Genomic DNA, 20,521 nt, shown 5'->3' on the forward strand with positions numbered 1-20,521 from the left:
AAAACTGTCTACTTAGTACTATGCTCACTACCTGAGTGATGGAATTACTCATACTTCAAACCTCAGGATTATACAAAATATCCATGTAAAAAACCTGTGTAGGTACCTCCTAAATCTAAAATAAATTTGAAATTCTAAAAAGAGGTCTTACTCTCTCACCCAGACAGGAATACAATACCATTATAGCTCAATGCAGCCTCAAGTTCCTGGGGAACTCAAGGAATAATCTTATATCAGCCTCCAACTTCCTGAGACTACAGGAACATTCCACAATGCCTGACTAATCTGTGAAAATATTTTTTACCAATAGCTTCTCACAATATTGCCCAGGGTAGTCTCAAACTCCTGGCTTTAAGTAATTCATAGGGTTTGGCTCTGTGTCCCCAGTCAAATCTCATCTTAAATTGTAATAATCCCCATATGTCCTGGGAGGGACCCTGTGGGAGGTAATTGAATCATGGGGGTGAGACTTTCCCGTGCTGTTCTCATGATAACAAATAAGTCTCATGTGATCTGATGGTTTTATAAGTGGAGGTTCCCCTGAACAAAGTCTCTTGCTTGTTCCAATAATGGTGACACCTCCCTAACCATGTGAAACTGTGAGGCCATTAAACCTTTTTTCATGATAAATTACATAGTCTTTTTTATGTCCTTATTATCAGCATGAGAATGGATTAATACAGTAGGCCTCTTGCCTTAGCTTTCAAAGTAGCTGGAGTTACATGCACATGTCACTGTGCCTGGCTAAAACACCTAGCTTAAAGATGCTCAGTCAGCTAAAGAAGAATATAGAAAACTAAACAGAAAAAGAAAACAGTGCATGAAGATAATGAGATTATCAAAGAAGTGATTAAAAGTGCAAAATAGAAACAACATGTAGAGCTGAAAAGTAAAATACCTGAGTTTAGAGATTCACTAGAAGGTCCAACAACAGGTTTGATCTAGCAGGAAAAAATTCAGCAAGCCTCATAAGAAGTCATTTGAAATTATAGGGTGAGGAGGCTAAAAATAATTTAAAAAATTAAGAGAGCCTAAGGGACTTACAGGATACCATTAAGATGGCCAATATACTCATAATGGGAATTCTAAAATAAAAAGAGAAAAGAGAGCAGCAAAGTTATTTCAAGAAACAAACAGTGACAGAGAACTCAGAATTTGAGGGAGAAAATGACCTAAAATTTAATGAAACTTTACCAACTCTAACTAGTAACAACACAGGGAGACCCATGGCAAGACACATTATAATCAGAGATTCAAAAGTTAAAACACCGAGAATCTTGAAGTCAGCAAGAAAAAAGTGACTTAGCATGTACAAGTTTACCCCTGCAGGATGACCAGCAGATGTCTCAGCAAAAAAACTTGCAGGTAAGAGGTTGTAGGATGACATAGTCAAAGTGCTGAAAAAATGGCAAGTACCATCCAAGAACACTATGTCTACCAAAACTATCATTTCAAATGAATTAAAAAATAAAAATAAAGAATATTCAAGATCATCAAAAACTGTATAAATTTATACCCACTAGGCCTGTCTTAAAAATGCTAAATAGTCATTCACATTAAAAAATGAAATAATGATGAGAGCAACATAAAATTATGTAAAATATGACGTTTTCTAATAGAGAAAATTATGTACACAATCATAATATTCTTTGTAATTATAATGAAGATGCACAGAATACTTTAATTCTGCTATATATTTGAGATAACAAAGACTTAAAAATGACTATAAATCTGTGCCAATAGATTCACAACACAAAATGATATAATTTGTGACATCAATAAAACACATAGGGAGCCATAAAGAGGCAGGGTTTTATATGCAATAGTAGTTATTCTTGGTAATATCTATAGTAACAACAAAGAAAATACCTACAGTTCTTAGGATTTTGAGACTAGTCTGGGCAACATGGCAAAACCCTGTCTCCATGCAAAATAACAACTGTTAGCCAGGAGTAGTGGTGCACATCTGTGGTCCCAGGTACTCAGAAGGCTGTGGTGGGAGGATTGTTTGAGTTGAGCCTGAGAGGCAGAGCTTGAGTAAGCAGAGATTGTGCCACTGCACTCCAGCCTGGGTGACAGAGCAAGACCCTGTCAAAAAAAAAAAAAAAAAAAGGAAATACCTATAGTACACACACACAAAGACATACACACACAGAGAGTAGTGAGAAAAGAATTAAAACATGTCACTACAAAAATCAATAGTACACTAAGAAAGAGAACAAGAGAGAAAAATAGGAAAGAAATAGCTACAGGACCGGCCAGGGGCGGTGGCTCACGCTTGTAATCCGAGCAATTTGGGAGGCCGAGGTGGGTGGATCAACGAGGTCAGGAGATTGAGCCCATCCTGGCTAACACGGTGAAACCACGTCTCTACCAAAAAAAAAAAAAAAAAAAAAAAAATAGCCGGGCGTGGTGGCAGGCTCCTGCAATCCCAGCTGCTGGGGAATCTGAGACAGGAGAATGGCATGAACCGGGAGGCAGAGCTTACATTGAGCCAAGATCTCACCACTGCACTCCAACCTGGGCGACAGAGAGAGACTCCGTCTCAAAAAAAAAAAAAAAAAAAAAAAAAGCTACAGGACCTAAAACAAAAAAGAAACAAAATGCAATACGAAATCATTCCCTTTTAGTAATGTTTTAATATAAATCAATTATGTCAATCAAAACCATACTTTCACTAAATAAATTCATGAAACAAGATTCAACTCTCTGCTTCCTACAAATAACCAAATTATGATCTGGAACACATATAACCTGTACATGAAAGAATAATAAAAAATATTAAATGCAAAATCAAATACTGTCATGGTAGACAAAATACATATTATATCAAAAACTTCCTCAAGAGACAAGAGGAAAAGGACAATAAAAACAACAACAATAAAAGCAACAACAATAAAGCAACATACAACAATAAAAGCAACAACATTAAAACAACATACAACAATAAAACAACAACAGTAACGTATGTGCCTTACATCACAGTTCCCAAACATATGAAGCAACATTTTACAGAATTGAAACATGAAGTAGCCAGCACCTGATAACAGTAAATGACTTTTATATCTGACTTTTAGTAATGTAAATTAAAAAACAAACATAAGATGGACAAGTAAACAGAGGATTTCAACAACACGATAGAACAATTAGACCTAACAGTCACATTTACAACTCTCCACTCAACAGTAGAATCTACAATACTTTCAATCACACATGCCACAATATTCCAGATAGACCACCTGTTAAGTTAAAAAATGAATCTTAGCAAATTTAAGCAGATGGAATTACAAAATTATTGCTAACTATGATACAATAAAACAAGAGTTAAAAACACTAGCATGTCAAAGAATAAGTAAAAATTAAACAACAAATTCTCAAACACACTCTTGTTCAAGAGGTTATAGACTTAATATTGTTAACATGTCACTACTACCAAAAGTGGTTCACTGATTCAATGCTCTTTCTTTTCTTTTCTTTCTTTTTATCTTGAGATGGGTTTTTGCTCTTGTTGCCCAGGGTGGAGTGCAATGGTGTGATCTCAGTTCACTGCAACCTCCACCTCCTGGGTTCAAGCCATTCTCCTGCCTCAGCCTCCTGAGTAGCTGGGATTACAGGCAAGTGCCACCAAACCTGGCTAATTTTGTATTTTTAGTAGAGATGGGGTTTCTCCATGGCTGGTCTCGAACTCCTGACCTCAGGTGATCCACCTTCCTCAGCCTCCCAAAGTGCTGGGATTACAGGCATGAGCCACCACCCCTAGCTGATTCAATATACTTTCTATCAAAATACCAATGAAACTTTTTGTAGAAGTTTTAAAATATTCTATAATTTTTATGGAATTTCAAGTGATTGCAAACAGCCAAATAATACTGGCAAAAAAATATAAAGATAGAGGCATCATACTTTCTAATTTCAAAACATACTATAAAGGTATAGTAATCAAAACAGTTTGGTACTGACATAAAGACAAATGAATGATGAAACAGATGAGAGAGTTCGGACATAAGACCTCATGGGTTTAGTAAACGTATTTTTAAAAACTGTTCCAAGAACTCACAATAAGGAAAGAACAGTCTCTTCAATAAACAGTATTGGGAATAATAAAAATTTACAAGGAAAAAATAACAAAGTTAGACCTTACCTTGCACCAATAAAAACATAAACTTAAGGCCGGGTGTGGTGGCTCACACCTGTAATCCCAGCACTTTGGGAGGCTGAGGCAAGTGAATCACAAGGTCAGGAGATCAAGACCATCCTAGCCAACATGGGGAAACAAAGTCTCTACTAAAAATACAAAGAAAAATTAGTTGGCGGTGGTGGCACATGCCTATAGTTCCAGCCACTCAGGAGGCTGAGGCAGGAGAGTCTCTGGAACCCAGGAGGCAAGAATTTCAGTGAGTGGAGATCACACCACTGTGCTTCAGCCTGGTGACAGAGAAAGACTCCACCTCATATAAAGAAATAAACTCAAAATAACTAATTTTGGTTAGTTATTAAAATGGAATTTTAAACTTTATTTTTCAGATATTTTGCTATCAGCATACAGAAAGCTGCTACTCTGTTGATTTTCTGCAATGTTACAGAATTTGTTTAGTAGTTCTATTAGGTTTTGGTGTAGTGTTTAGAGTTTTTCACATATAAGATTATTTTGTCCACAATCAGAGACCATTTGACTTCGTCCTTTCCTATTAGTATGAGTTTATTTCTACCTCTTGCATAATGTCCTTGGCTAGGACTTCCAGTACTATGTTGAATAAGAGGTCTGAAAGTGGGGATGATTACTCTTGTTCCAGATCTCAGAGAGAAAGCTTTCAGCTTTTCCTTATTCAGTATAATGTTAGCATTGCTTTGTCATAAATGGCCTTTATTGTGTTGAGGAACATAACTTCTATTCCTAATTTGTTGAGAGTTTTCATCATAATGAATGTTGCATTTCATCCAACGTTTCTTCTGCATAAGCAAAAGGTACGAAAATTAAAATACTTAATGTGATGGTTAATACTGGCTGTCAAATTGATTGGATTGGAGGATAGAAAGCATTGATCCTGGGTGTGTCTGTGAGGGTGTTGACAAACGAGATTAACATTTGAGTCAGTGGGCTGGGAAAGGGAGGCCCACTCTTAATTGGGTGAGCACCATCTAATCAGCTGCCAGTGAATATAAAGCAGGCAGAGACTGGCCTAAGCTCCCAGTCTACATCTTTCTCCTGTGCTGGACGCTTCCAGCCCTCAAACACCAGACTCCAAGTTCTTCAGCTTTGGGACGTGGACTGCCTCTCCTTGCTCCCAAAACTTGCAGACAACCTATTGTGAGATCTTGTGATCTCTCTAGGGAGCCCGACTAATACACCTAGCAACAAACTTAACTTAAAAGGTACAAGATCTCTACTCTGAAAACGACAAAACATGGATAAAAAATATAAAATACAAATGAATAAATGAAAAAATCTTGTGTTTATACACTGGAAGAATACTGTTAATATAGCTACCCAAAGTGATCTACAGACGTAAAGTGATTTTTATCAAAATATCAATGACATTTTTTCACAGAAATAGAAAAAATATTTTAAATTTATGTGGATCCACAAAAAACTCTGAATCGACAAATAACTTTGAGCAAAGTAAGCAAAGCTAAAGGCATCACTTTATCAAACTTCAAAACTTGCTACAAAGCTATAGTAACCAAAACAGCACTGTACTGGCATAAAAACAAACACATAGACTAATGTGCCCAATAAGCCCAGAAGTTAGTTTATGCACCTAAAGCCAACTGATTGTCAACAAAATTGCCAAGAACACACTTTAGGGAAAAGCTAATCTCTTCAATAAACGGTGCAGGGCCATTTAAATATTTAAATTCAGAAAAATTATACTAGACCCCAGTGCCTTGCCATATGTGATAATCAACTCAAACTAAAGACTTAAATGTAATGCTATCAATTATGAAGCTATTAGAGAAAAACTAAAAAATGCTTTATAACATTGGACGGGGAAAGGATTATTAAAATAACATGTCAAAACATAGGCAACAAAATCAAAAATAAGCAAACAACATTATGTCAAACTAAAATGCTTTTCCATATTAAAAAAAACTAAAAGATTGAAGAGACAGCTTAGGCAATAAAAGAAAATGCTTTCAGGCTATACATATGACAAAAGGCTAATATTCAGAATAAATAAGAAACTTTAAAATCTCAAAATGAAATACACTTATAATCTAATTTAAAAAATGCAAAAGATCTTAATAGATGTTTGTCAAAAAGTGATACAAAAATGGCTAACTGGAACATAAGAACATGTTCTACATTACTAATCACCAAGGAAATGAAAATCCAAACCACAACGAGGTACTGCCTCACTCCCATTTAGAATGGCTATAATAAAAAAAAAAATAAAACAAGTACTAATGAGGATATAAAATGAGTGAATGTATACATTGTTGGTGGAATTGTAAATTAGTATGGCCACTATAGAAAATACTATGGAGGTTTCTGAAAGAAATTAAAAATAGATGTATTACATGATCCAGCGATTTTACTCCTGCATGTATATACAAAAGAAAGGATATCACTGTGTCAAAAAGATATTTGCATTTCCATGTTAGTTACAGAACTAGTTATAATAGCTTATATATGGAATCAATTCAAATGTACAGCAACAGATAAATGGATAAGGAAAATGTACTATATATGCCCAGTGAAATACTATTCAGCCATAAGAAAGGATAAAATTCTGTCAGTTAAAAAAGCATGGATGAACCTTGAGCATACCATGTTAAGTAAAATAAGCCATATAGAGAAACACAAATACTTTATGATCTTATTATCTCACTCATTTGAGGAACCTGAAAAAAAGGGTTGATATAAGCAAAGAGTACAACAGGGGTTACCAGAGACTGAAGCAGGGAGATGGTAAAAGGCAGCTTCAAAAGTATTGTGTTACAATTAGATAGGAGAAATAAGTTTTTGTTCTTTGTTACACAGCAGAATAATAATAATTAATGAAAAGGTATCGCATATTACAAAATAGCTAAAAGAGACCAGTTGTGGTGGCACATTCCTGCCATCCATACATTTTGGGAGAATGAGGTAGGAGAATCACTTGAAGACAGAAGTTCAAGATGAGCCTGGACAACATAGTGTGACCCCGTCTCTATGAAAAATTAAAACATTATCCAGGCATGGAGGCAGCTTCCTGTAGTCTCAGCTAATTGGGAAGCTGAGGTTAGAAGATTGTTTGAGGTTACAGTGAGCTAGGATTGCACCACTGCACTCCAATCTGTGTGTTAGAGCAAGATCCTGTCTCTAAAAAAAGTTAATACATAAAGATATAAAAAATAGCTAGAGAAGAAGCTTTTGAATGTTCTCACCACAAAAATAACAAATGTATGAGGCAATAATTACACTAAGTACTCTGATTTTTATTGGTATACAACATATATACATAATTGTTTCCCCAAAATTTGTACAATTACATGTGTCAATTTTAAAAAATTAAGACTATAATGTAAAATCTATAGCTGTAAAATTCCTAGCACAATACAGAAGGGTGAAGCTTCATGACAATTGGTCTCGGCAATAATTTGGGGGATGTAACATCAACGGATCAGACAACAAAAGCAAGGGAATACACATGGTACTAAATCAGTGTGTGAAAAATATCCCAAACAGGCAAAGCAGAACATGGAATAGATATATGCACAATTATGTACACTGTAGCATTACTCACACACATACTACCTGGAAGCAAATGTACCTTTAAGGATGAGTAGATTCAACAAACAGGGCATGTATATTCACTGGGATAGCATTCAGCCTTAAAAATAAGGAAATCTTGAGAAGTACTACAATAAGGACAAATCTCGAAAACATTCTGTTAAGTAAAACAAGACAGTCAAAAAGGAAAACTGTATAATTACACCTATGTAAAATATTTAGTCAAACTCAAAGAAACCAAGTGTTGTAGTCTCAGCAGTGCACCAAGATGTAACAGTCTCTCATAGTCTGAGATAGCATCGAAAGTTCTTTGTTCTACTTCTAAGGAGATTAAGGAGCGTGAACACAAAGGTGAGGTTAGAGTGAAAGTTTGATAAGCAAGAGAAGAAAGCTCTTTGCCAGCAGAGATAGTTTCTCAATGGGGTGACCTCTGTGAGGCTGGGGTCCAAGGTTTTTATGGACTGGGAAAGGAAGAGAAGGAAATGTGCCTAGTTCACAGGCTGTCTTGAAAAAAGTGTGGCTCAGCTTGGCCCAGGACTTTGGCCCGGGACCAATCAGGAGCTGAAGGGATGATTCATAGATGCTATTTAGATTGGCCCAAGACTTATCAGAAGCTAAAGTGAAAGCTTGGTGCAGGAGCTTGTCCCGGGAGCAATCAGGGGCTGAAGTAATTATTCAGAGGTCAGACTTACAGTTCAAGTAAAGGAGAGTGTCGACCGGAATGCACCAGGGCCCACTGCGCTTATGACCACAAAAGGAGAAGAAACATTTTCCTGGGAGCCCACTGACTGCACAAAGTACAAAGGCGTTTCTTTTTTTCTTTTTCTTTTCTTTAATTCTTTCATTTTTTTTTTTTGAGATGTACTTTCTTATTATTTATTTATTTATTTATTTATTTATTTTGAGATGTAGTTTTGCTCTTGTTGCCCAGGCTGGAGTGCAATGGTGTGATCTCGGCCCACAGCAAACTCCGCCACCTGGGTTTAAGTGATTCTCCTGCCTCAGCCACCCAAGTAGCTGGGATTACAGGCATGAGGCACCACGCTCGGCTAATTTTGGATTTTTAGTAGAGACGGGGTTTCTCCATGTTGGTCATGCTGGTCTCAAACTCCCGACCTCAGGTGATCCGCCCACTTCTGCCTCCCAAATTGCTGGAATTACGGGCATAAGCCACCGTGCCTGGCCAAACAAAGGCATTTCTATGCCAGGTCGGTCTTGTTCCCTTATCTCAGTGAGCTGGAGGTTTGTACAAGTTTTTACCCAAATGGGCCAGAGGTTTTTCTGTCTGTGCAGCCATGGGCAGGTCTCCAAGCACAACACCATGTGCTAGTTACCTTGTTAGTGTCTGCAGCTTGATTTTTTCCAGGATTCCTTTTATGTTATGCAGGGATGAGACACTGACCCAAGGGCCAGGGACTTTCCAGGGACCCTTCTCTTGCTATCTAACTAAAGCAAGCTAACTAACTTGTTTCACAATTAATTGAGTATTCACTTTTACTTTTGTAAGACAAAAATTATCTAAAACATATTGCAAAAAAAAATAGAGCTATACTTACCACTTCTAAACCATATACTTAAAATGTTAGAAATGAAAATGGCATGTTTTTAACTACAATTAGAAATTTAGGACTACCTAGAAGGCACGGTTACAAAATCTTCAAACATCCCCTTCAAATAACAAAGGGTTCTTCTCACATAATTATTTACATTTAAACTATAAGTTGATTGTAAATTTAAGATTATTTCCCTGACTACTCACCAAGATAGAATAAAATAATCACTAGAAATGAAGAAAAGAGGGAAATTTATAGCACTAATGTCCACATCAAAAAGCTAGAAAGGGCCGGTCATGGTGGCTCATGCCTGTAATTCCAGCACTTTGGGAGGCTGGGGTAGGCAGATCACTTGAGACCAGGTGTTCAGGACCAGCCTGGCCAACAGCAAAACCATATCTCTACAAAAAAATACAAAAATTAGCTAGGTGTGGTGATTCACAACTGTAATCCCAGCTACTCAGGAGGCTGAGACAGCAGAAGTGACTTAAAACCGAGAAGTGGAGGTTGCAGTGAGCCGAGATTATGCCACTGTACTCCAGCCTGTGTGACAGAGTGAAACTGTCCCACAAGAAAAAAAAAAAAATTAGAAAGATCTAAAGTTAACAGCCTAACATCTTGATTAAAAGAACAAGAAAACCAAGTGAAAACAAACCTGAAAGCTAGCAGAAAACAAGAAATAGCCAAGATCAGAGTAGAGCTGAAGGAGATAGAGACACTGAAAACTCTTCCAAAAAAAAAAAAAAAAAAAAACTCAACCAATCCAGGAGGTGTTTTTATGAAAAAAAAATTAATAAACTAGATGGAACACTAGCTAGGCAAATAAATAAGAAAAGAAAGAACAAAACACAAATAGAAATAATAAGGAAGATATCGTCACTGATCCCATGGAAATAAGAACAACGATCAGAGAATACTATAAACACCTCTATGCTCATAAACCAGAAAATCTAGAAGAAATGGACAATTTCCTTGCAAAATAAACTCTCCACAAGACTGAACCCTGAATAGATCAATAATGTGTTCTGAAATTGAGGCAGTAAGAACTAGCTTACCAAGCAAGCTGAATTTGACTTGAGGTAAAGAGGAGATAGTACATTTTCTCCTAAAACTATCCAAAAAAAATTGAAGACAAAGAAGTTCTCTCTAACTCATTCTGTCAGGCCAGCATCATCCTGATACCAAAACCTAACATAGATACAACAACAACAACAACAACAACACATCATGCCAATGTCTTTGATGAACACTGTGCAAAAATCCTCAATAAAATACTGGCAAACCAAACCCAGCAGCACATTAAAAAGTGCATCCACCACAATGGAATTGGCTTTGTCCCCAGGATGCAAGATTGATTCAACATATGCAAATCAACAAATGTGACTCATCACATAAAGAAAACTAAATAAAAAAACCACATGATTACCTCAATAGATGCAGAAAAAGCACCCAATAAAATTCAACATTCCTTCACGTTTAAAATTCTCAATAAACTAGGAACTGAAGAAACATACCTCAAAATAATAAGAGCCATATACAACAAACCCACAGCCAATATCATACTGAATGTGCAAAGGCTGGAAACATTCCCCCTGAAAACCGGCACAAGAAAAGTATGCTCTCTCTCACCACTCCCATTACAACTCCCGTTCGGAAACCTTGTCCAGGAAAATCAGGCCAGAGGAAGAAATAAAGAGTATTCAAATAGAAAGAGAGGAAGTCAAATTATCTTTGTTTACAGATGACCTGACCCTATATCTAGAAAGCCTCTTCGTCTCAGCCCCAAAGCTTCTTAAGGTGATAAGCAACAGTAGCAAAATCTCAGGATATAAAATCAATGTGCAAAAGTAGCTAGCATTCCCATACACAAGCAACAGGCAAGCAGGGAGACAAATCATGAATGAACTTTCATTCACATTTGCTATAAAGAGAAAAAAATACCAAGGAATACAGCTCTGAAGGAAAGTGAAGGATATCTTCAAGGAGAACTACAAACAACTACTCAGAGGAATCAGAGTGGACACAAAAGAAATGGAGAAACATTCCATGCTCATGGAGAGGAAGAATCAGTACCACGAATATGAGCACATTGCCCTAAGTAATTTATAGATTCAATGCTGTTCCCATTGAACTACTGACATTCTTCAGATAATTAGAAAAAAAAAACTTTTTAAAATTCATATGGAACCAAAAAAGAGCCCAAATGGCCAAGCCAAACTTAAGAAAAAAAAAAAAAAGCTGAAAGGGTCATTGCCTAACTTCAAACTGTACTAGAAGAGTACAGTAACAAAAACAGCATGGTACTGGTATAGAAACAGACACATAGACAAATGAAACAAAATAGAGAGCATAGAAATAAAGCCAAAAACCTACAACAACCTGATCTTTGACAAAGTCAACAAAAACAAGGAATTAGGGAAAAGTCTCCCTATTCAATAAATGGTGCTAGGATAACTGGCTAGTCATGTGCAGAGAATTAAAACTGGAACCCTTCCTAACACCATAGACAAAAATTGACTCAAGATGGATTAAAGACTTGAATGTAAAACCCAAAACTATAAAAACCTTAGAAGAAAAAATCTAGATAATACCATTCAGGATATAGGCATGAGGAAAGATTTGATGACAAAAAGACCAAAAGAAATAACAACAAAAGCAAAAATTGACTAATGGGGTCTAATTAAACTAAAGAGCTTCTGCGGAGCCAAAGAAGCTATCATCAGAGCAGAGAAGCTAGAGAATGGGAGAAAAATTTTGCAACCTATTCATCTGACAAATGTCTAATACCCAGAATCTATGAGGGATTTAAAATTTACAAGAGAAAAACAAACAAACCCATTAAAAAGTGGTCAAAGGACATGAACAGACATATCTCAAAAGAAGACATACATGTGCCCAACAAACAGGGAAAGCTCAACATCACTGATAACTGGATAAATACACATCAAAACAACAATGAGATACCATCTCACACAAATTATAATGTCTATTAATAAAAAGTAAAAAAGAAATAAAAACAGATGCTGGTGAGGTTGTGGAGAAAAGGGAACACTTTTACACTGTTGGTGGGAGTGTAAATTATTTCAAGCATTGTGGAAGAGAGTGTGGAGATTCCTCAAAGACCTAGAAGCAGAAATACCATTTGACCCAGCAATACTATTACTGGGCATACACCCAAAGGAATATAAATCTATTTTAAATATACATGTATACATATGTTCATTGCAGCAATATTTACAATAGCAACGTCATGTAATCAATCTACATGCCCATCAATGATACACTGGATAAAGAAAATGTGGTACACATACACCATGGAACACTATGAAGCCATAAAATGTAATGAGATGATGTCGTTTGCAGGGACATGGTTGGAATTTGAAGCCATTACTCCCAGCAAACTAATGCAGGAACAGAAAACCAAACACCACCTATTATTATTCTAACTTATTAGCAGAAGCAGATCAATGAGAACACATGGATACATCAGGAAGAACAACACACACTGGACACCTGTTTCATGGCATGGGGGAGGGGAAGGAGAGCAACAGGAAGAATAGCTGTGGATGCTGGGCTTAGTACCTGGGTGATGAGATGATCTGTGCAGTAAAGCACAATGGCACACGTTTATCTATGTAAGAGACCTGCATATCCTGCACATGGACCCCTAAACTTAAAATAAAATTTGAAAAAAAAGCTTATCACATATGGACCACTGAACTTAAAATAAAACTTGAAAAAACACTGAGTATGAGGTGGATTCCCTATGTTAGACCCAAACTGAGGATCCTGAAGCTCCTGCTAGGGAATTGGGGCTGGGTGCACCCTGGGGAGCTGCTGCCAAGGCCGTCCACTGTCCCTACAGGCCGCCTCCCTTCCCGGCCTGTGATGGAAAGGAGAAGGGGTATGTGAACAGCTGTGGAAGTCAGACTCTCGGGAACTGAATCAGGCCCCAGCCCATGCCCCCCAGCCCAATCCAGCCAACGTGCCCGCTGTCTTCCCACCCAGCCAGCCTAGCCCTCAGGACTGTTAGATGGAACCAGGCTCCATCATCACCCAGGCATGGAAGGAAGATGCCCTGGTCCTCAGCAAGCAAGGCCTGGTTTCCAAAGTGCTCTCCGAAGAGGCCTCATTTTTGTCACATCTTAGAAGGTACCTTTCTGCTGCTCTTGCACCCAGCATGTTGGCAACTCAAGTTCCCCCACTGACTTCTCCACACATAAGGAGGGAGTCAACACCATTGCTAAGTCGGATCAGCTCCAGGGTCTCCAGTATCAGTTTTATCAGATCCCAGGGACCTGCCTGCTCCCAGAGGTGACAGAGAAAAATCAAGGAACGATCTGTATGGTCACTGACATGGATGAAACCCTTGTGCATAGCTCCATTAAGCCAATCAGCAGTGCTGACTGCCTAGTGACTGTAAAGATTGAGGGGACCATGAAGCCTTATATGGATGAGTTCCTGAGATGACTGGAGGAACTGTTTAAATGTGTTTTCTTCTTTGCTCTCTTCATTCCAGCCTGAACAAGTATGCAGATCCTGTTGAGAGGTGACAGCGTGCTGGCAGTCCTCACAACCCTTGCTCGCTCTCGGGGCCTCCTCTGCCTGGGCTCCCACTTTGGCAGCACTTTAGGAGCCCTTCAGCCTGTCGCTGCACTGTGGGAGCCCCTTTCTGGGCTGGCCAAGGTCGGAGCCAGCTCCCTCAGCTTGCGACGAGGTGTGGAGGGAGAGGTGCGTGTGGGAACCAGGGCGGCGTGCAGTGCTTGCAGGCCAGCCCGAGCCCGGCAGACCCTGCACACGGAGCTGCCGGCTGGCCCCACTGGCCCCAGGCAGTGAGGGGCTTAACACCTCGGCCAGCAGCTGCTGTGCTCAATTTCTCGCTGGGCCTTAGCTGCCTTCCCACAGGGCAGGGCTTGGGTCCTGCAGCCTGCCATGCCTGAGCCTCCCCACCATCCGTGGGCTCCTGTGTGCCCAAGCCTCCTGGATGAGTGCCACCCCCTGCTCCACGGCACCCAGTCCCATCAACCACCCAAGGGCTGAGAAGTGCGGGTGCACAGCACCAGACTGGCAGGCAGCTACACCTGCAGACCCTGTGGGGGATCCACTGGGTGAAGCCAGCTGGGCTCCTGAGTCTGGTGGGGACATGGAGAAACTTTGTGTCTAGCTCAGGGATTGTAAATACACCAATCGGCACTCTGTATCTAGCTCAAGGTTTGTAAACACACCAACAAGCACCCTGTGTCTACCTCAGGGTTTGTGAATGCACCAATCAACACTCTGTATCTAGCTACACAGGTGGGGATGTGGAGAACCTTTGTGTCTAGCTCAGGGATTGTAAACACACCAATCAGCGCCCTGTGAAAAAAGACCACTCGGCTCTAACAATCAGCAAGATGTGCGTGGGGCCAGATAAGAGAATAAAAGTAGGCTGCCCCAGCCAGCAGTGGCGACCCACTCGGGTCCCCTTCCACACTGTGGAAGCTTTGTTCTTTTGCTCTTTGCAATAAATCTTGCTGCTGCTCACTCTTTGGGTCCACAATGCCTTTATGAGCTGTAACACTCACTGTGAAGGTCCACAACTTCACTCCTGAAGCCAAAGAGAACACGAACCCACCTGGAGGAATGAACAACTCCAGATGCGCCACCTTAAGAGCTGTAACACTCACCGCGAACGTATGCAGCTTCACTCCTGAGCCAGCGAGACCACGAGCCCACCAGAAGAAAGAAACTCTCAACACATCCGAATGTCAGAACGAATAAACTCCAGACATGCCACCTTTAAGAACTGTAACACTCACCGTGAGGGTCTGTGGCTTCATTCTTGAAGTCAGTGAGAACAAGAACCCACCAATTCCAGACACATTGTGATGGGTGTGATGGACCAGTGGGAGGTGTTCTGGAGTTGCCTAGCCCATGAGTCACGTTTGTTCCACCAAGGCTGCTATGTCAATGACCTCAGCCATCTGGGGAGGGACCTGAGGAAAACTCTCATCCTGGACAACTCGCCTGCTTCTTACGTCTTCCACACAGAGAATGCAGTGCCTGTGCAGTCCTGGTTTGATAACATTCCAGACAGCAGCTGCTGCACCTGATATCAATCTTTGAGGAGATGAGTGGAGCAGAGGGTGTCTACACTAGCCTTGGGCAGCAGTGGGCCCTTAGCCTTTCCTGCTTCCCAGCAATGGCCATCACAGTAGGGGATTTTCCCGCACTGTGCCTTTATGATCAGCCTGAAAGAATGAAGCCTGGAACACCTACCCACATGGGCCTGGAAACAGTGAGAAGTGATTGAAAAGAGCTTTAGGACAGCTTAGGTGCCCAGTGGGTGAATGCCAGACCAAGGATACCCAGAGCTACCTGCCATCAAGTTTTTGGGTTCCCGAGATGTGGGTGTGAGGGAAAGAAAGAGAGCATGTGTGTTTTGCGATGAACTGTGGGCCAAATATATAGTGTTTCAGTAGGGGAGAAGCTGAAGGACAAAGACTCTTCCCAAGTTAGCTTTGTCTCCTCTCCTGTCACCCTATGAGACCCTGAGTTCCATAGGGATGAAGACTGTTGAAGGCTCCATTGCAAACCTGGTCTTTCTTCAGTGCTGCAAGGCCTATGCCAAGGAGAAAGGAAAAGTATGCCTTTGGGTGTTCCAGACACACATCTTTCTGAAATATTTCTCCAGCCAGTTGTTGCAGATAAAAGACGATATTTCTGGGAAGATGGGGACTTACGTCCAGACCAGTACCCAAGCCATCAGGTCTTGTGGCCCAAAGGCTATGCTTACTTAAGTCCAGCCAAGTGTCTGGGATGGATCCTTTCTGCATCTCCCCAAGACTCACCACTTAGGCATAGCCTTAAACCTGTGGGGAAGGAAGTTGTCTCCCCACCCTGCTAGAGGACAAATAACTGATTTCTGTTCTTTCGACTCTGTTTTAAAATTCTCTTAAAAAAAATTAAAAGCCTATCTGAAACTGAAAAGAAAAAAACAAAAAAACAAGGAAAAAGATGTCATACTTACATAAGTGAAAAACATACAGATATACCTATAAGCAACAAACACAGCTAATTCACACATATATTAAACATCACATTGAGATAAAGTGTACCGAGCTAAAAATTATCTTTCTACTGATGATATCAAGCTTTAAAACAAAAATACAGTTAACTGATCTGAGAAAACATAACTCCCAAGAAAAGAAACACAATAACACGGAATTGAAAACAAGAAGAGAGATTTTCGAGCATAAAATCCTGAATACAACATAGATTTACAATGGAAAATAACCGTTTTTAAAAAAATTTTTTTTTGAGACAGAGTCTTGCCCTGTCGCCTAGGCTGGAGTGCAGTGGTGCAATCTCGGCTCAGTGCAAACTCTGCCCACTGAGTTCACGCCATTCTCCTGCCTCAGCCTCCTGAGTAGCTGGGAATACAGGTGCCTGCCACTATGCCCGGCTAATTTTTTGTATATTTAGTAGAGACGGGGTTTCACCATGTTAGTCAGGGTTGTCTCGATCTCCTGACCTCGTGATCCACCCGCCTTGGCCTCCCAAAGTGCTGGGAATACAGGCATGAGCCACCACAACCGGCCAAAAAACAATTCTTTAGATATCTACAGCATTCAACTGTGTGCACTCATGAAAAGCAGACAATTTAAGTCATTAGAATTTAATAAATTGCAGTAAAATTATACCAAAAATACATTACAATAATTAATAACAGGCTCTAATGAGAAGAATTTAATAAATAATCATTAAAAAGACAGGATAATTTTATTATGTTCTCAATATGTTGCTGCACTTCTTACCACAAAATATAATAAAATTATATGCCTATAATATAGATTTCAGGAGCTAAAAAAGCCTTATATTTCCAAATAAAAGAACAACATAAATTTTGCAAAATATGATGAGCATTACTGCAGTATAAAGTAAATATCTGGAATTAAAATATACCATCATTTAGATACAGACTAAAAAAAAGAATATAAATGTTAATGATTCCTTTCTGCCTGCAGTGAGCTTAAAATTACAACCAAAAATTTTAATAAATATGTAGCACCTACAAGACATTTTATTAATAGCTTACATAATGTGGAAATTTGACCAATTTATTTTAGAATTTTTGAATCTAAAAATCACCAGCTTGACATTCATTTGCGAAAGTGAAACATAAAGGAGAGTAACATAAGCAAGACGACAGAATGGGAGGTTCTGCATGCACATCCCCCACAACATAATGCAACTGCCACAGGAAACATAAGTGCATTCATGAAAGCCTTAGAATCCAGTTCAGAATTTGTGACACCCAGCTGGAGGCAAAGAGCAAGGAAGACATCTTTAGAGGGTAAGCACTTGACCAAATGGCAAGCTTGCCAATCATGGTCCTCGCTTCAAAACAGAATACTACCACATCTTACTGTAGACTTGGCTACGACTCATTTGACCTTGGTCCTGCCACTGCAAAAATCTGTGAAAAACACAAGAGAATTCATACTCACCTGAGACTTAGGTGACAGGCCTGCAGAACTTGGTTGTCTCTATAGTCGCTGAATCAGGCAAAACACACCTTCTTTCCTTCTCCAGCCATGGTCTGGAAGAAATCTTCACATTGATATGATGAAATGCTAACTAAAAATATGAAAAGTACTAAAGTATAAATGTCACTAAAAATGGTAAATACATACTGAAATTCAGAATACTCTAAATTGTTATCATCTTAAACTAGACTATTAAAATACAAGATGTTTTACATAAGTCTCATGATAACCACTAGGAAAAAAAAACATAGTAAAGAAAAAGAGAAAGTAATTAAAGCATACACAAACAACAAAAATTACACATTGGATATGGTGGCTCCTGCTTATAATTCCAACACTTTTGGAGGCCAAGGTGGAAGAATCATAAGCTCCTTGGGTGTTGTGGTACATGTCCAAGTAGTCCAAGCTATTTGGGTGGCTAAGGTGGGAGGATTGCTTGAGCCCAGGAGATTGAGGCTACAGTGAGCTGTGATATGCCACTGAACTTCAGTCTGAGCAAGAAAGCATAACTTTGTCTCAACAAAAATGAACAATACCACAGGAAAGACAGAACCAGAAAAAAAAGAAGCAAACTTAAAATGGACAGAAAACTACAAATGTACAATAGTAACTGCTTACCTATCACTACCTTACAAATAAGAAGATTAAATTATCTACTAAACAGATACTTCTGTAGACTGAATGTCATCTCCAAAATTTAGGATAAAATAGCCAATGTGACAGAATTAAGAGGCGGAACCTTTAAAAATTAATTAAGCTATAAGCACTCTGCCCTCATGAATGGATTAATGTTCTTATTATGGGAATGGGCTAATTTTAACAAGAATGGATCTGTTATATATTTTTAAAAAAAAGCTCTCTCTCCCTCACATCTTTGGCCATGTTATTATCCAGCAACTAGATCTTCAACAGATACCAGTAACATGGTGTTTTACCTTCCCAGCTTCCAGAATCATAAGTCAAATAAAATTCTGTTCTTTACTAATTACCAGTCTGTGATATTCTGTTATAACAGCCAAAAGAGACTAAAGCAGACAGAGTGGATAAATGAAACTTTTAAACCGCGTAATATGCTGCTTACAGGAGACTCAATTATGAATAAAGAGCATAGGCTAAAAGTGAAAGGATAGAAAATGATATTCCATGCAAATAATAGCCATAGGAGTTCAATGGTAGTTATGCTTAAATTAGACAAAATAGAGTTTCTAGCAATGTCTCTCACAAGCATGAAATGAGTTTACCATACAATAATAATAGAGGTTAATTTGTCAAGCAAATACAGCTATATATATTTATGCACCCAAAAGGGAGGCTTCTAAATATAAAAAGCAAATATGGGCAGAACTGTAGGGAGAAGTAGAAATAAATCCAATAATAGAAAACTTTAATGAAATGTATAATAAAGGACAAATAGTTAACAACATTGTAAATTTGCAAGGGAAAGCTGTTCTCCTGTGTTGCATTTGAGAATGCAGCAAAGAAAGTGGGAACTGATAATTTTACCGCAAGTCTGAGTTAGGCTGAAAAACAGGGTGGTCGATTAGAGGTTCCACTTGCCATATATTAAAAAAACACAGGAGAAAACCAGTCCTCCTCTGGAGTGTTAAAATAATTAAAGAGCAGAAAATTAGTCTAAAGTGGCTCTAGTGCCCTGTGTTCATAGGTAAAAAAAAAAAAAAAAACTAAAACCTAACTCAAATACATTTCCTATAAACCATTATCTTAGCCTGAAACAAAATGCACGTTTAACCAATGGCAAACATGCAATTAACCTCTGAATATGTAACCAGGACATTTCCATCTGGATAGTTCAAATAAGGTGACTACATAACTGGAACCAATTATTGAATTTGGGTTGCTTTCTCATGCATCTTATGAAAGCCTTTCCTTTATGCCCCTCTGGTGGACCACAAATCATGGCTGGGTGCTTTCAATTTCACCAATCACTGTTTGTTCAGATAAACTGGTTAACGTTTTAACATAGACTCCCCTTAATTTTTAACAAGAGAGACTGTGGACCCCACGGGCCGCAGCTCCTCCCACGCAAACACCCAGTGGCAGTTTTTCCCTGATGACCCACCAGGCCTCCCTGAACAATCTGGTTAATACTCATGGCTGTGGGCGCAGAGCAGGGCGCTGCCCAGGGACAGGACCGGATGGGCCGGGCGGGACGTGGGTGCCTCGGGGCTGGCCCAGCGGCCATCTTGCAGCCACAGGGGACTGAGGGCCAAGCTGCAGGAGACTCGGAGCTAACCGTGGGGAGGCCGGTCCTGCCGGTTTCACAGCCTGCTCTCCCCTCTCGGGATGCTTAACCCCGTATACTCACCATTTCCCAGCTTCCAGGATGTCCTGGCATCTTAACTGTGCGTCCCCAAGGACCTACAGATCACAGGGCAACAGGGGCTGTGAGAGAGTAGCCCAGGGCTCCCAAGGTGGAGGAGGCGAAAGAGGAGACGGATCCCAAGTTCCTGTGCCAACGCCAGGAAGAGACAAAGATCCCGCCAAACGCCGGAAGCCACGCCCTCCTCTCCTGTCCTCTCCAACTGAGCGCCTGATTGGGCGGTTCCCACATCAGTGTCAATGACTGGATAAAACTCCAGGACTCACCCACCCCCGCCTGACTCCTGCCCCTACCCCCACTCCCCTTCAGCCTTAGTGCATTTTTGTTAGTTTGTTTTACTTGAAGTTCTGGAATACATGTGCAGAACGTGCAGGTTTGTTACATA

General features: G+C 39.6%; 1 long non-coding RNA gene across 4 annotated transcripts in view; it reads right to left on the reverse strand.

The window, feature by feature from the left end:
- Positions 1 to 20,321, reverse strand: part of LOC134729719 (uncharacterized) — a 40,074-nt gene extending 19,753 nt beyond the window's left edge. The window contains exons 1-2 of one of the 4 annotated variants that reach the window (XR_010111064.1): positions 20,122 to 20,321; positions 17,757 to 17,859 (exon numbers count right to left, since the gene is read on the reverse strand). This is a non-coding gene — a long non-coding RNA (uncharacterized LOC134729719). Of the gene's footprint in view, positions 1 to 17,756; positions 17,887 to 20,121 lie in introns of all 4 variants that reach the window. The other 3 variants (XR_010111063.1, XR_010111065.1, XR_010111066.1) reach the window with 3 other exon arrangements.
- Between the last annotated feature and the right edge of the window lie 200 nt (positions 20,322 to 20,521).

This window comes from Pan paniscus, chromosome 22 (genome assembly GCF_029289425.2).
Source record: "Pan paniscus chromosome 22, NHGRI_mPanPan1-v2.0_pri, whole genome shotgun sequence".
NCBI classification, from domain to species: Eukaryota; Metazoa; Chordata; class Mammalia; order Primates; family Hominidae; genus Pan; species Pan paniscus.